The sequence below is a fragment of the Rattus norvegicus genome, chromosome 13, assembly GCF_036323735.1.
Source record: "Rattus norvegicus strain BN/NHsdMcwi chromosome 13, GRCr8, whole genome shotgun sequence".
Taxonomy (NCBI): domain Eukaryota; kingdom Metazoa; phylum Chordata; class Mammalia; order Rodentia; family Muridae; genus Rattus; species Rattus norvegicus.
Window position 1 is genome coordinate 59,314,099 of NC_086031.1, and position 12,241 is coordinate 59,326,339.

Sequence of the window (12,241 nt, forward strand, 5' to 3'; positions counted from 1 at the left end):
GAAAGAAAGAAGGAACGAATAAAGGAAAAAGGAAGGAAGGAGGGCCGGCAGACAGACATATTTGCTCCCATACAGTATTTCACTTCTTAATTTATCCATTTCTCTGCATTTTCATGTATACATATATGAAATATACAGTATCTTCTAAAGTGAGTGCACATTTAGATTCCTTGTATTTACTGAGCATATAATCTTTTTCAGTGGATAGTGCTTTTCCTTGGTAATAAAACTTTTACTTTTCAAAGGGCTAATTTTGAAATTATATTAGAGTTTTCATTTTCACCATTAAAAAATTAAATTTGCGTTATTTCTCCCTTTTGTTTCCTTTATTTCAATTCTAATCTAATAACCTATTTATTTACATTTTTCTTATATATGTTTTGTTTATGTGCATGAACGTATGGTATTTCTTTTTGTGTTTACCCAGTACAGCTGTTGAAAATCAGAGGACAATCTCTAACATTAGCTGTTTCCTTTCACACTATGTGAGACATGATCTCCATTGTTACTACATAGGAAATGGCCCCTTCTCTGGGAGCTTTTAGTCATTCTTGTGTCTTTGCGTTCTACTTCTCTCTATATATGGCCTTTGGAATTAGAGATGCTCAGGTTACTATTCCTGGCTTTATATTGGTTCTAGGGGTTCAAACATACATCCTAATACTTGTGTAGCAATACTTTTAGGTACTGAGCCATTTCTTCAGCCCTCCCATCTTCTTTCTTTGAACTGGAAAGGTTCATATGTTTACATAGGTTGTGACTGGTGTTTTATAAACATTTAAATAACTCTACATTTAATGTGTCTTTAAATCTCTGTCTCATTTCTTCATTCTTGGAATTTTTGTTTTAAGTAAGAGGCATTATTACCTAATTTTTACAGTGTACGAATTCATATCATAAATTCTGGTAAAATGCTTCAAATTTTCTTTTTAGTATTTCCTTACCTTCTCACTGAACAATTCAATAAATTAAGATCTTTCTAATTCTACACAAAATTGAAGACCTTATCCCAACATCTCAAAATTGAAAATGTAAATGTCAAAAAATAAATTACAGCCCTTTATCACTGAGGATATACCAAATTTATGTGATTTCATACTTCATTCATTTTATTTCATTGATTTTTAGTATCAATGTTTCTTTTGCTTGTGTTATTTTGTCTCATTTTGTTTTCATAGTTGTCTTCAACTCTCTCTCTGCAACCCAAGCAGGTCTTATACTTGAGACCTGCTTGTTTTGCCTTCTGTGAGCAGCTGGGGGTCACACCAATCACACCAATCACACCCATCACATCTATCATACCCATTATACCCACCATACCTACTATGCCCATCATACTCATCCCATCCATTACACCTATCATATGCATTGCACCCATCATTCCTATCATACTTATACCCATCACACCCATCACACACATCACACTCATCATACCCATAGTACCCACAACACCCATCATTATCATGATACCCATAATACCCATCACACTCATCAAACCTATCACACACATCATAACTGTTAAACCCATCATGCTCAACATACCCATCATACCCATCACACCGATCACACCTATCACACCCACCACACCCATCATACCCAACATTCCTCAACATTGCATCTTCTCAGACAAACATTTTGAGGCATATTATTTGGAGCTGTCTTTAAATAGTGATGATAACATTCATTTTATTATTAATTCCATTTCAAACTACTTGAAGTGATCATACCTGTAGAAAACACCAATTAAACTGTATAAACTTACAATTCAGTAGCTTTAAAAAACAACTTTGAATATAAACTAGTAGGTACTGTTGGAAGGACCTAATACCTTAGAATTAACCTGGACCCCCAAGATCTATCAGACACTGGACCACCAACCAGGCAGCACACAGCAGCTGATAAGAGGCCCCAAACACAGATATAGCAGAGGACTACTGGGTCTGGTTCAGTCAGAGAAGACGCACCTAACCCTCAAGAGCCTGGAGAACCCAGGGAGTTTAGAGGTCTGGTGGGGTGAGCGGGTGGAGACATCCTCATAGAGATTTCAAAAAAGAAAATATTTTATGGAAATTTCATGCTAAATTTTTCTTTAGAGAAGAAATAAAATATTCATTTTGTCCTACATCATCTACTTGAATCACACATTTTCACTGCTGTGACATCTTCATTTGGTACTGTATCTAAATCTTTAGCAATTAATACTTTGTGTTATTTTGTTTTGTATGGGTTTCTTTTTAAGTTTTCCTATTTTTCCTTTCTTTTTAAAACATATAACAACCAAGTTGTTTTAATTTTTCAGTATTAGCTTTTTTGTTTAGACTAATTCATTTAAGAATCCCTCTTCAACATCTTCAAAGTAACTAGTTTTTTTCCAGCTAAGGTTAATCTATTTTTCATTCCATGCAATTAAGGGTTTTGTTTTTTTTTTTTTTTTTGAACTTCAGCTATGTTACTTTTAAATTTTGTAAACTGTCTATAGTTCTTATTCAGAACATTCTTTTGCAAAGTCTGAGTCCATCCTACCTAAATATCAGTTGCACTTTTCAATTCATTTGGCAGGCTCTTGTATGCTGAAAGGTTTTTTTTTTTTAATCCATTTTTTAGATTGCATCTTCTTTGTTAGCTAATAGTAACAATGATTAAGTGTAATGAAAGGTACAAATGTATGGTGGAAGGTAGAATCATGTTCTGCACATAGTTACCCAGTGAACTTGAGGTACTAACCTACATATCTTGTCCTTATAAAGTAGATGTGGGCTCACAACATATTTTACTATTCTCTTAGGAGAACATTAAACTATTTGTGTCAGTGAACGATCTCAAGTGAACTGTCATTTATATCTTTTGAGAGAGAGAAAATTCAGTGTTCTTCCATGGAGTTGCACAGAGACGATCAACCTTAGCAGGGTAGGTCTTATGTTAAGGTTCAGTTGACCGATATTTATGGATTCCACACTTTTGTGTGTGTGTCTGTGTGTGTGTGTGTGTGTGTGTGTGTGTGTGTGTGCGCGTGCTCGTGCGCACGCGCGTTTTTACTTTGTTACATTTTGGTGGGGGTTTTGTTCTTTGATTTCTTCTTGCATGGTGTTTCATTTTCTTTGTTTTGGAAGGGGTTTGTATTTGTATTTTTTTTATTGTGCGTAATTTTTGAGAAAGCTTGACATTGGGTAAGTACGAAATATGAATTTCTGAAAGTACTTATGGAAGGGAAGAATAAAATTAAACTTAAAATTTGTTTAAAGAATATAAATAAATGAATAAATAAATCATTTACAAATTTTCGATATAAAAAGACTAGGTTAAATATTCCAAACAATTAAAATATTTCTATATGGAAGGATAAATATTTGTCTAGAAAAATTGACTTGTATTTCTATTTATCATTGTATCAAAACTTCATCAGAATGCAATTATTATTCATGATATAATTTAACAACATTCAAACCATTCATGGTCTCAAAGTGACAATACCATCTTCTATTATTAAATTATTGTAATCAGTGTTGTAACTTTTAATTGCTTACTCATGAATGCAGAAGATATTTGAAAAGCTACACTGCCACATGTACTTTATCATTTTAATTAATCGCATTGTCTTTTAAATTAAATCAACTCTTGCTATTTTTGATGCTTTAGCACCCATAAGAATCTAGAGTTTGTTAACATGACACAATATTTTCATCAGACATTACCAATTATGAATATGAAAAAGGAGAAAATCTTTCAGTGGAAGCTATAACATCTGTCTAAGAATGATAGTTTATTTTTATGCAGGTGTTTGCAAGATTACATACTTTATAATTTTAGTAACTTAATGTAGTGCTTGAAACGATGTGCATTATATTACAGAGATTTATTTGTAAACATTTTCATTATAAAAGGAAATCATTAAGATGTTTATTATAAAAATATGAATTTCTGTAATTCTCCATTTCCTGTTTACTATATTGCTGCTTAGATATTTCTGTGGATTTCTTTTCTTTTGATAGTGACAAGCTTTTCAATATTTCATGAGTTTTATAATTGTTATTTAGTGTTTAGTTTTTTACTGTCTGTTTAGTATCTTGATTTCTCTAATATTCTTGATCCAGAGTAGTCTAGATTTTTCTATATGTCTTGTTGAAAACATTGGATTTAGAGAGTTAAATTTTCTTCCCTCTTAGCTCAGTTTGACATTTTTCAACATCCTGAGTCTTAAACTCAAACTTCTGAATATATTCTAATATTGGAAAAGTGCATTCATACAATACTGGAATCCCTGTCATTCAGTAGATGGCTTTACGGGATCCATTTTTACAATAACGGAATATAGCTATGACAGAGGAATTAAAGAAAGGATTGATGCACCATAAATTGATTACAATTAATCCTGTTCCTTTATTCCCAAAAGAATAGCTTATTCACACATAACAAGCTCCTAATAACTGCGGACAATTGTTTTCAGTAAATTCTATACTTCATTTGTTATGTAGACTCCATGATGTTCTGAATAGTACAAAATAAAATTTTGCAGACATAGGCTTCTGGCAGCAATTTTGAAATGCTATTTATCTATCACCTCTGCCCTAACAATAGCATCATGCTGTTTCTTTTATATCCAAATCCAGTTTTACCAGAAAGAACATACATTTTTAAGTTCTCCTTCTCTTTTTCAACCTCTGTACTCCTGTAAGCCTTTGTACTACTGCCTGAACTCTAGCTGCTAAAGATTATTATTGTTTTCCTGGGTATCTTTTTCCCTATGGAATATTCAGAAGTCCTTTCTGGAGGAAGGTACAATCCCTCTGGCACACTGCTTATGGAAGTGGTTCTTCAGTCATTTTGAACTGAGTTGTCTCTTTAGGATTATTTTGTGGTAGCAGATGGTCTTCTGAAGGACAGCTTTCCCTGAGTTTGCCTTTTGTACTAGCATGCATGTCTATTATGACAAGCTTCTTTGAGAGTATTTTATCCTGAATCAGTGTCTACCATCCCCTAGCATATATATGCAATGTGTTTATTAAGATAAAGTTTCTACTCCTTATATTGTAATAATCATGCAATGATAAAACTAGGTGAAATTGGGGAAAAGGCTTGAATCCAAATGGTAGGTACTCCATGACAGTGTTAAGTGCTGTTAAGTGTATTCCAAACGTTGTTCAATCTGAAACAACATATGTCTCAACACAAACTTAATCTTCATTCTTTCATAGGGGAGTCTTCTGTATTAGCAGGCTTTAGTAATCAATGTACTAGAAGGTCTGCTTTGTCTCATGTGAAAAATATATAATATTTTAATGTGCAGTCATCCATATGACAGGTTAACTTCATTGTCCTCCCTCATGTGGAAGACACAATTCCTTGCCCACAAGACAAACAGTGATATGTATGTACACACACACACACACACACACACACACACATATATATATTCTTCAATGTACCACTTACCTTTTAAACTTGCCGTTACTGTGCTCTACCCAGCTCCATTTTTTTCTTGCTTCACTGATGGAATAATAATGGATATGAATAATGATTCAAAGAGCTTCAATTTATAAACAGAAACATAGATAGCATAGCCTTGCATATTAATTCCCTTATTAGAAATAAGATATATAATTAATATGTATCTGAAATACAGAAATACTATTTGCTCAGTCTGTATAATGTTATTTATGTCAATCTTTCTGGAATAATCATAAGGTATTGCATTGCCTATTGATATGCTCTTCCACAGGGAAGACTTATTTCTTCTACTCACAGAGTTTCTTAGTTGCTTATCTTTCATTGTACACACCTGAGGCCTCTAGGGCTTTCTCTAGTCCACATCAGTACATCTATAGTGCTGCCCATTCAACTCATGTTTTATCTGCCTTGTTGGTGAGACTCTATGGGTGCAACTTCTGATATTCTTTTTTTTTTTAATTAACTTGAGTATTTCTTATTTACATTTCGAGTGTTATTCCCTTTCCCGGTTTCCGGACAAACATCCCCCTAATCCCTCCCCCTCCCCTTCTTTATGGGTGTTCCCCTCTCCATCCTCCCCCAATTGCCGCCCTCCCCCCAACAATCTAGTTCACTGGGGGTTCAGTCTTAGCAGGACCCAGGGCTTCCCCTTCCACTGATGCTCTTACTAGGATATTCTGATATTCTTAAGGCAAACAATCACACAAATTCCCTGATTTTCTACCTCTTAAAACCCTTCCCGTCCCCTGTTCAGCAGTGATCTTTGAGCCCTAATAGTGGAACAGAGATGTAGTCACTGGAACTGGGCTCCACAACATTGCAATTAGATTAACTATTAAAACCACCATTTTCTAAGTATCTGGTGTCTGATGTTACCATTGTTTATAACAGGTCGGTTTAATGTGTATGACAGAGCCATAAATTTTAAAAAGAATGAGTAATACACAGATATGTTTCCAGATACCATATTGCTACTTGTTTTAGATCTACGATTTGCTGCTCATCATGAGATTCTGATAAAAATATTCACAATTATATAAACAGACAAAATAGTTGTCTCTTCCATAATGACATTTACATTTGACATACACTTCTATATGATTTCAAAAGAAATAGAATACTACAAATATCCTTAATACAAAATCAGAATTTAATAATGAAGGTGTACTTAAGTCATACTTTAAAAATACTTGAAAATATGTAAAATAATATGGTATCTTTGCTTTTAATTTATTTTTTCTTGTTTGTCTTCTTAATTGGTCATTTTCTTTATTTGCCATTCAAATGTTGCCCCTCTTCCAGGTTTCCCTTCCACAAACCCCCTCACCCCACCCCCATTCCCTTTGTCTCTAAGAAGATTCTGCCCCACTCACCCACTCACTTCCAACTCCTTGATCTACCATCCCCTACCCTGGGGCATTAAGCCTCCACAGAACCAAAGCAACCCTCCCTCCCCCACGGATTCTAAATAAGGCAATTCTCTGTTACATATGTGGCTGGGTCCCTGTACCCATCCATGTATGGTCTTTGGTTGGTAGTTTAGTCCCTTCGAGCTCTGGGGTGTACGGTTAGGTGATATTGTTCTTCTACCTGTGGAGGTTTCGATTTCCTTCAGCTCCTTTGGTCCTTCCTTTAACACTTCCTTTGGAGTTCTAATTCATTTCAATAGTAGGCTGTATCTACATTTGTATTAGTCAGATGCTGGCAGAACCTCTCAGGACACAGCTATGTCATGCTCCTGGCAGCAAGAACTTAGCGTCGGCAATTGTCTGGGTTTGGTGTATGCAGATGGTATAGATCCCTAGATGAGGCAGTCTCTGGATGGCCTTTCCTTCAGTTTCTGCTCCATTTTTTATCTCTGTTTCCTTTCGATAGGAACAATTTTGTGTTAAAAATTTTGAGATGGGTTGGGAGTGGTTTGATCCATCCCTCAAATTGAGGTCGTGCCTATCTAAAGGAAGTGGACTCTTCAGGTTCTATATCCCCTTTGTTGAGTATTTCAGCTAATGTAATCCCCGTTGGGTCCTGGTAATCTCTCGCTTCCCTGGCATCTGAGAATTTCTAGTAGCTCCACACACCCCCTTCACCCCCACACTGTTACATATTTTTACTCACTTTCCTGATACTCTCGACTTCTGTCTCTTCCCATATCTGATCCTCCTCTCCCTTTCTCTATCTCTCCTCTCTTCCTCGAGGTCCCTCCCTCCACCTACCAAGATTTTGTTCCCACTTCTAAGTAGGATTGAAGCATGCACACTCTGGTCTTCCTTTTTGTAAAGCTTCATATGCTCTATGAATTATACACTGGGTATTCTGAACTGTTTTGTTAATATTCAATTATTACTCAATACATAACATGTTTGTCTGTGTTAACTCACTTAGGATGATATTCTCTAGTTTCATCTATTTATGCCTACAAATTTCATGAAGTCGTTGTTTTTAATAGATGATTAGTACGCCATTGTGTAGATGTACCATATTTTCTGTATCCATTCTTTTCTTGAGGGACATCTTGGTTGTTTTGAGCTTCTGGCTATTATAAATAAGGTGGCTATGCACATAATGGAACACGGGGCATTGTTATATGTTTGAGCTTCAATTGGATATAGGCTTAATAGTGGTATAACTGGGTCTTCAGGTATAACTTTTGTCAGTTTTTTCAGGAATCACCAGATTTTTCTTCCAATGCATTTTTCATTGATCTACCTGTCTGTCTCTGGCAATACTGTGCAGTTTTTATCACTAGTGCTCAGTAGTAAAGTTTGAAGTCAGGGATGGTGATTCTACCAGAACTTCTTTTATTGTTGAGAATAATTTTTGCTGTCCTGAGTTTTTTTTTTTTTTGTTATTCCAGATTTGCTCATACCTCAGAATTTGAGATTTGCTCTTTCTATCTCTGTGAAGAGTTGATTTGGAATCTTGATGGGGACTGCACTGATTCTGTAGATTGCTTATGGTAAGTTGCCCATTTTTACTATGTAATCTTGCCAATCCATAAGCATGAGAGATCTTTCAATCTTCTGATGTTTTCTTCAATTTCTTTCTTCAGTGACTTGAAGTTCTTGACGTACATATCCTTCGCGTTCTTGGCTAGAATCACACTAAGATATTTTATAGTATTTGTGACTATTGTGAAGGATGTTGTTTCCCTAATTTCTTTCTCAGCCTCTTTGTCCTGTGTAGAGTGTTGATTCTATATCCAGCCACTTTGCTGAAGTTGTAAAAGTTCTCTGGTAGAATTTTTGAAATTGCTTTTGTATACTGTCTTATCATTTGCAAGTAGTGATTCATTGACTTCTTTCCAATTTGTACCCCTTGACCTCCTTTGGTTGTCTATTTGCTCTGGCTAGAATTTTGAGTACTGTATTCAATAAATAGTGAGAAAGTTGGCAGCCTTGTCTTGTCCCTGATTTTATGGGATTGCTTCAAATTTCTCTCTATTTAGTTTGATGTTGTCCATTGGCTTGCTGTATATTGCTTTTATTGTGTTTAGGTATGTGCCTTGAATTCCTCTTCCTTTCATGACTTTTAACATGAAGATGGTCATGTGTTTTTTATTGAGTTTGTTTATATAGTGGATTACATTGATGAATTTCCAAATATTGAAACATCCCTGAAACTCTTAGATGAAGCCTATTGATCATGATGAATGCTTGTTTTGATGTATTCTTGGATTTGGTTTGTAAGAATTTAATTGGGTACTTTTGCATAGATATTCATGAGAGAAATTGGTCTGAAGTTTGTTATTTTTCGGGGGGTCTATGTGTGGTTTAGGTATCACTGTAACTGTGGCTTCATAGAACAAATTAGATAAACTTCCTTTTGTTACTGATTTGTGGAGTAGTTTGAAAAGTATTGGTATTAGGTCTTTGAGGGTCTGATAGAATTCTGCATGAAAAGCATTTGGCTCTGTGCTTTTTTTGATTAGGAGAATATAATGACGGCTTCTATTCCCTTAGGGGTTGTAAGACTGATTAGCTGGGACTGCTAATAGTTTATTTGATCCTGATTCAACTTTCTCCCCTGGTATCTGTCTAATCAATTATTCATTCCATATAGATCTTCCAGTTTTGTTGATTACAATCTTTTGCAATAGTATCTGATGATTATATTTTAATTTCCTCAGTTTCTCTTCTTCTGTCTCTCTTTTCATTTTTGATTTTGACACTGTATTTGTGCCTTCTAGTGAACGTAACTAAGGGTTTATCTATCTTGTTGACTTTCTCAAAAACCCAGCTCCTGGTTTTGTTCATTTGTTGTATAGTTCTCTTTGTTTCTACTTGGTTGATTTCAGCCCTGAGTTTGATTATTTCCTGCAGTTTATTCCTCTTGAGTATATTTGCTCTTTTGTTTTTGTTTTTGTTCTAGAGCTTTCAGATGTGCTGTTAAGTTTCTAGTGTAGGATCTCTCCAATTTCATTAAGAAGGCACACCAGGCTATGAGTTTTCTTCTTAGCTCATTGTGTCCCTTAAGTTTGGGTGAGCTGTACTTTCATTTTCATTACGTTCTAAAAATCTTTAATTTCTTTATTTCTTCCCTGACCAAGTTGTCATTGAGTAGAGAGTTGTTCATATTCCATGAGCATGTGGGCTTTCTGTTGTTTTTGCTTTATTGAAGACCAGCCTTAATTTGTGGTGATCTGATAGAATTCATGGGACTAATTCATTCTCCTTGTATCTGTTGAGGCTCATTTTGTTTCTCATTACATGTTCAGTTTTGGAGAGAGTAAAATGAGGTGGTGAGAAGAAGGTATATTATTTTGTTTTATGGTGAAATATTCTGCACATATCTGTTAAAACCATTTTGTTCAAACTTCTCTTTAGTTTCAGTTTCTATGATGTGTTCATGGGTGGTAGCAGGGTGGTGAAGTCTCCCACTATGATTGTGTGAGTTTCAATGTGTTGTTTGAACTCTTGTCACATATCTTTGACAAATGTGGATGTCCTTGCATTTGGGGTATAGAAATTCAGAATTGAGACTTTCTCTTAGAAGATTTTTCCTTTGATGAGTTTGATGTGTCCTTCCCTAGCAGCACTTTTAGATAACTTTTGGTTTAAAGTCTAATTTTTTTCTTTTTTGGGGGGGAATTGCTACTTGTTCATTTTTGGGACCATTTGCTGGTAAAACATTTTCCAGCTTTTTACCCTGAGGTAGTTTGTCTTTGCCACTGAGGAATATTTCCTTTATGTAGCAAAATACTGAGTTCTATTTATGTATCCCATCTGTTAGCGAATGTAAATTTATTGGGAAATTGAGTCCATTGCTGTTGAGATCTATTAAAGTTCAGTGACTGTTGCTTCCTGCTATTTTGTTGTTAGAGATAGAATTATGTTGGAGTGGTAATTTTCTTTTGGGTTTGTTGTGAGAAGATTAAGTTCTTTGTTCTTCTTGAGTGTAGTTTCCACCCTTGTGCTGCATTTTCCCTTTTATTATCCTCTGTAGAGCTGGTTTAATGGAAATATTTTTTAAATTTGGTTTTTGTCGTGCATTATCTTGGTTTCTCCATCTATGTTAATTCTGAGTTTGGTTGGGTATAGTAATCTGGGCTGGCATTTGTGTTCTTTTATTGGTCTGCATGACATCTACCCAGGATCTCCAGGCTTTTAGAGTTTATCTTGAGGAATTCTGATAGGTCTCCATTTTTATGTTACTTGACAGTTTTCTCTACCTCTTTTAATATTCTTTCTTTGTTCTCTGCATTTGGTGTTTTGATTATTATGTGATAGGAGGATTTTTTTCTCATTCAATGTATTCGGCATTCTGTAGATATCTTGTATGTTTATGGGCATCCCTTTTTTTTAGGTTATGGATGTTTTCTTCTCTGATTTTACTGAAGACATATACTGGCTCTTTGAATTGTCAGCTTTTGCTCTCTACTATACCTATTATTCTTAGATTTAGTCTTTTCATTGTGCCCTGAATTTCTTGGATGTTTTGGGTTAGGAGCTTTTTGCACTTAGTATATTCTTTGAATCTTCTGTCACTGTCTTCCAAGGTATCTTCTCAGACTGAGAGTCTCTTTTCTATCATTTGTATTCTTTTAGTGATGCTTTCATCTATGATTCCAGATCTCTTTCCTAATTTTACATCACCAGGTTTGTCTCCCTTTGTGATTTCTTTATTGTTTCTATTACCACTTTTAGATCTTGGATGGTTTTGTTCAATTCCTTCCCTTCTTTGATTGTGCTTTTCTATATTTCTTTAAGGGTTTCATTTGTTTTCTCTTTAAGGGCTTCTACATGTTTACTTGTCTTCTACTGTATTTCTTTAAAGGAGTTATTTATGTCCTCCTTAAGGCCTCTATCATCTTCATGTGATGAAATTTTAGATCAGTTTCTTGCTTTTCAGTTGTGTTAATGTATCCAGGGCTTGCTGTGTTGGGAGAACTGTGTTTTGCTATTATAAGTAGCATTGGTTGCCATTGCTTATGTTCTTGCATTTGCCTCCCATCATTAGGGTATCTCTGGTGTTAACTGCTTTACTGTCTCTGACTTGAGCCTGTTCTTCCTGTGAGCCTGATTATGTTGGACTTCCTTGGGTCAGGTTGTCTCTGGGTATGGGAGGGGCTCTGGATAGTCTGATCCATAAGCCTGGCTGTGTCAGAACTCCTGGGAGTTCGAGATCTTTCTGGGTGTGGGTAGGGTGTTGGTGGGGGCTACAGCATGGGATCTGTTCCTGGGCATAGATGTGAACTGGAAAACTACTTATTCTTAAAAATAACTATTTGTTCACTAATATTAATTTATTAAATGACATTTGGGGATATTACCTACTTCAATAAATTAGGTAATATTTG

General features: G+C 35.2%; 1 long non-coding RNA gene across 2 annotated transcripts in view; it reads left to right on the forward strand.

The window, feature by feature from the left end:
* Positions 1 to 12,241, forward strand: part of LOC108352547 (uncharacterized) — a 209,642-nt gene that overhangs the window by 99,362 nt on the left and 98,039 nt on the right. For both annotated transcript variants that reach the window (XR_010057042.1, XR_001840847.3), the window contains exon 2: positions 8,300 to 8,401. This is a non-coding gene — a long non-coding RNA (uncharacterized LOC108352547). The remainder of the gene's footprint in view (positions 1 to 8,299; positions 8,402 to 12,241) is intronic.